Source organism: Pinus tabuliformis, chromosome 5_1 (genome assembly GCF_031772625.1).
Source record: "Pinus tabuliformis cultivar Carrire ecotype Pingquan chromosome 5_1, CPIR1, whole genome shotgun sequence".
Taxonomy (NCBI): domain Eukaryota; kingdom Viridiplantae; phylum Streptophyta; class Pinopsida; order Pinales; family Pinaceae; genus Pinus; species Pinus tabuliformis.
This window is the reverse complement of record NC_142305.1, coordinates 291,601,802-291,607,801: the sequence shown is the minus strand read 5'-3', so window position 1 is coordinate 291,607,801 and position 6,000 is coordinate 291,601,802.

The window sequence follows — 6,000 nt, the reverse complement described above, 5'->3', positions numbered from 1 at the left end:
GCTTCTGCATATGATTCATTTTCCTTACTTGGCCACAAATGTCTTCTATCAAATTTGGTACGTGAAAGAGCAATATCCCTCCTTGATGACAAAGTGTCTTTATCTTTGCTAGATATATGTCGAAAAATAGAATCAGGGACATTTTTGAAAACATGCATAGGATCTATTAAATGAGATATTAATAGATCCTTCCAGTAAGGGAGAACATAAAATATGGATTTCCTTTTCATTCCTTTTGGCATTTCAACCATAACTTGTTCTGGTTCCTAAATTGAATGATCATGACGAAAAAAATGGTTCCAAGCTTTTGATTCAGCATCTCCATACATTTTAAGCCAATCAGCTGGACCCATAACCTTGGGAGGAGGTTTATTTTCAATTTTTCCATCAAATTGATTATTTAGGCGGCTTCTGAACTTATGGTCAGGTGGTAGCAAAACCCTGTTGTTTGCATATATAAATTTGTGTAGATCTTTAGAATATCGCCCTTCAAATTGTTCTGCACATCTTGGACATGAAAAAATCCCTTTTTTTTGTAGCCCTATAATCAATAACTAGCTTACATAAGAAAACAATAATAATGTAATACTTATATACAACTTGAATTGAAAATAAATTATGATGTACTACGAATATGCAAATTATTTGATCTCTTACCAGAACAAACACCAAGTCCTGGGAAATCATGAATTGTCCAACATAGTATGCCATAAAACATGGAGGACCTATTTGATGGAGGACGTGATATGTCATACATTCTTATGCCTTTCCATAACAATTGCATCTCATCAATAAAAGGTGCAATATAAACATCCATTTTTTTCACTTGATGTTTTCCTGGAATGATGAGAGTTAGCATAAGGTGTTCCTTTCTAACACTCATCCATGGGGGAATATTGTATACTATCAGTCCAACTGGCCAAACACTATAATTTGAGCTTAGGAAAGAGTAAGGGCACACTCCATCCATTGCAAGTCATAACCTAATACTGCGAGGTTCATCCTTGAATTTTCTTGGCCATTTTTCCTCTATATGTTTCATTGCTTTGGAGTCCATAGGAATTCGCATGAATCCATATTTACTCCTATTCTTTCCATGCCAATCCATCAATTGTGCAAGAGATTTACAACGAAACATCCGTTGTAGTCTAGGAATAATTGGCATGTGTCGTAAAACCTTATTTGGAACTGTAGAACCTTGTACATCCGTACGATATCTTTTCTCTTTGCAAACAGGGCATTCTTCATTGTCTTTATATTCATCTCTATATAAGATGCAATAATTTTTACATGCATGAATTTTCTTATATTCAATCCCCAACTTAACTAACAATTGACGCGCTTCACTACAAGTTGATGGCAACACATTATCTTCAGGGAATATTTTATCCTTTAGAGCCCTGCAAGTTTTTTTTTCAAACCTACACGTTAAAAATGTCATTCATAACGTTGTTTATATACCATAATGTAAAATCTACCTCAAATTAAATTAAATGAAGTTAGTACTTATATTCTAATTGAGGACACAAATTGACAGTGCAAAACTAGAAAAATAATTCAAATAATTACTTTAGTAAGGTAGTGAAGCTCTTGTCTAACCAACCAAATAATGACTTGATTTCCAATAATATTAATGTGCATGAAAGCTTGGATGTTCTACTTGCACCCGATTTGAACACCACTGTCTTTTCTGCTTGCTTAATAGATGCATTGATGTTGATATCATCATAATTATGTTGGCGGTAGTTTCCCTCTATATCAGCATCATCATTATTATGCATAGGATCATCACCCTCATCATTGTTTCCATCCCCAAAGAAACTTGTGAGCATTTCGTTCAATCCTTCTTCATGCATTACATTTCCATCGACATCTCTACTCTGAGTAGTGGATGGCATGTCATCAATGTATGCTAATTTCATCAATTCCTCAAATTTTTCACGTGGTAGTGCTCTCTTCAATGCTTCTCTTCTTCTCCTAGTATGGTTTAAAGGATCAATTGGATCATCTCGTTGAATTCTTAATGGTCTAGTTGGATCTTGATCATTAATAGGTGTATCATCAACATTGTTTACCTATAATTAAATGCAACCATTATTTAATGTTAGATAGCAATTACTGTATAGAACATGGATCCATTTCAAAGATATACGCAATAAATTACTCAACAAAACAAAATTATACATGTATACAATAAATTAAAAATATTATTTTTGAACACATTATTTTAAAAACAAGCCACATTAATTTCATATTCTTAGATTTTCTACCTTAGGAACATCCAAAAACAACAATTGTCTCAAATTATTCATCTATGCATGTAGTATCATCATGACCAACCTCTTGTTCATTGTGTTGATTTTCTATTTCATTTACAAGCTCCATTGTCATATCCTCTTCCACCCATTTCTTTTTGCGTGATTTAATTGTACGGCATAGGCCACGTCCATATGCAGGTATTTGTATTGGTCTATCAAAATGATTAAACTCCTCATTTGTTCTGATTCCATTGCCAACCTAAAATAATTGATACATGCATTATTTTTTCCAAGGTTAGAGATTAGACTGTATGATGTACTTATATCGTCCATTAATTTATAACTGAACTTATTTATAGCACCCACAAAGTATAACACTTGTATCAAAGTATTCATTCCATGTATTATCATCATGACTAACCTCTTGTTCATTGCCACCAATTTCTATTGTATTTGTAGAGTCAATTGTCATATCTTCTTCCACCCACTTTCTCATGCGATGTGCTTTAACAGTATGGTGTCCACCCTTGTGTACATATTTTGGTTGTTTTACAGTAAAAGGGTTCAACTTTGTATTTGTTGAAAACACATTTTCCACCTAAAAGAATCAACGACATGCATTATTTTTTTTCAAGTTTGAATAATAAACTATATAAATTACTAGGTTTAGGAAAACAAGGATCAGGAACTAAATTTCATTTTATTATATTTCATAAATTAATGTAATATTCAAGTACCTGATGCCCTAAATCATGTTGTGTGTCTTCATTGGAAATAAATTCATTTGTTTCCATGGCCTCTCCTAGCACCTGCAATACACAACAATGATAACAATTTTTATTAAAGTCATCTATGGAATTGTTATAGTCTTATTTCTTATTCCATTGTTTCAACCATTCTATTTTTCATGTTAGCTATTTGCATTTTCAATTATGAAATTCTCCACCATTGTTGTGACACTCTTATGATAATGATTGAACCCGAGTTGAAGTCTTAAATTTTCATGCAGATCTACAATTCTTATTATTAGGGTCATATCTATTGAATTTTGGATATATACTAGTTTTTAACATGGATATCAAGTTGCCTATCTAGTTTGAATGTACATTAGGAACATAGCCTTGTTTGAATCCTATGGAGATTTCAATATTTAGCGAACATTAAATGTTGAACATATTATACTACCATGTCATACATGTGAAGCATATTTAATATATGTTAGATGATATATTTAATAGGATGTCTTATATACGTATTAACAACTGAATCAGAATTGGGAGGATGAAATAAGAAAGAAAAGAATAGACAAAAACAATATATATATATATATATATATATATATATATATATATATATATATATATATATATATATATATATATATATATATATATATATATATATATATATATATATATACATATATATATATATATATATATATATATATATTGTTTATACGTATTATTAACAAATGAACTTTAGAAAGAGTTCTTTCTGAGGCGGCTATAGCAGGAGGCGTATTATTAACAAATGAACTTTAGAAAGAGTTCTTTCTGAGGCGGTTATAGCAAGAGGCTTGGATGCATGAGAGGGTTAACCACTCTTACCTGGATGCTCAGATGTCGGTAGTAGTGCATCGATACCATATCTTTATGGGTGTGTGAAATCTCCCGCTTCTTAATTAGTGGGCGGATAATTTGTTACTCAACTGCAACAGGATAGGGGTTGGATGGTGTAGTTTCACTGGCCTCAACTGCTTCTTCATTAACTGGTAATCATGCTCTAGAAAACCCCGATCCGCCCCTCATTTCCATGTTCAATGGCCTGACCAGAGCGTTCACTCCAGAAAACCCCGATCCGCTCCAGGAAACCCCGATTTCAAATAGGAAAGAAAGTAGAGGGAGGGGAATTGGGAGGATAACCCGAAAAAGAGGCGGCAGGAATGAAAAAAAAGCCAGTGCTAGAACCTATGGATCTCACTCCCATGTTTGATGTGTTGATCATAGATCATTCGCACACGAAAATGCCGATTCGCTCCAGAAAACTTCGTAGATCATTCGCGGCAGGAAACTCCGATTCGCTCCAGAAAACCTCGATTTCGAACAGGAAAAAAGGCGGAAGGAGGGGAATTGGGAGGATAACCAGAAAAAATGTGGTGGGAATGAAGAAGGGCCAGCGCTGGAACCTATGGATCTCCTCCATCTTCAATATGCTGACCATAGAACATTCGCTCTGGGAAAACCCTGATTTGGAATAGGAAAAAAGGTGGAAGGAGGGGACTTGGGAGGATTACCAAAAACAGAAAAGGACGCGATGGGAACGAAAAAGGGCCAGCAATACCAGATCATCGTTAGATTGAAGTTATTGAAGCTATTGGTGGTAGGAGAGAAGGAAAGTGCACGGGTCAGGGAGGCAGTGGGATATGTTCCCTTGTTCAGGTATAACTGATTCTATTCTTGAAACAAAAGCAGACATTTCAATCGATTTTGTAGACTGCATGAATGTGTTCTCTCATCAAGATATGTATGATTTTGTTCCAGATAAAAGATGGATTGTCTCAGTAATGATAGTACTGATGTGTTGTTCCCTCTAATGTAATGACTGGTTACAAAGTTTGTAGGTTTTTTTACATGACTCTCGCCACAGGAAGTCTCTCGCTCTAAATCTTTATTGTTCTTAAGGGACCTTGTTATTGCTCTCAGTTACAATCTCCCATCTCTTGTATACTACATTGTACACTGTTCATCCATTCATCAATGATCACATTGACATAGAGACATTGTTCCTTTGCGACATAGTAGGCTTCACTGCACATGTGTCTCACTATCCTCTGTATATATATAGATGTGTCTTTGGCTCTACACAGTTCATATGGCTCACGATGTATAAGACTTGACTTTGTTCCTCTGCATTATGTATAAAATTAACACACAGGTTAACTAACACGTTCCTCTATAACAAAGTCAGTTTGAATGAATCTACATTGCTTCTCTGCGACATATGTTGGCACTGATGCATAGTTAATATTCAAGTCTAGGGCATATAGTTGGCATAGTAAGAAAAGATATGTTGCTCCCTCAGAACTCACTGATACTTCTCACTGGCACTAGCTAGTAAGGTGCCTATGAAGAAGTGAAAGGAACAAATCTCTATGATACCAAAGATCATCTGACTTCACTTCTAAGGAATGTCATACTTTTGTTGTGTCTTCAGTCTCCATAATAAGTCCAGGAGTATCCATTGATCTTCATTCTCTGAAGCATAGATCTATCTCATTGGTATAATTTCCTTTGCCTATCTTCAATATCATAATCAAGGAAGAGCATATGCATGGGCAGATTGTTCTGGCAGTCAGTGATATTGTTGACATCCACTGTCTATACTATTAGCATTTCAAAATCAAAACTATCTTCTACAATTGGGGTTTCAGTGGAAGCAGGGTTTCAAATCATAACCAGTCTGAAAAAGCATTGGAGTTGGGGGCTCTTTGACTACAGTTTGATTTGTTGACATCAAAAACATTGCTACCAACAAAGGTAAGGGGAAGAAGCCCATTAAAGCTAAAGAAGGGATTGAGAAATTGATCCTAGGTGTTCACTTACACTGGAAAAATGTGGTTAGGTTCTGAAAGTGCATGCTATTTGTAAGGTTGGTGTAATGAAAGGAAGGGTAAGGAGAGTATAGCAAAAATAATTGATAGGTTTCTGGTGGACACAAAATTAGGCTATACCTACCTTCA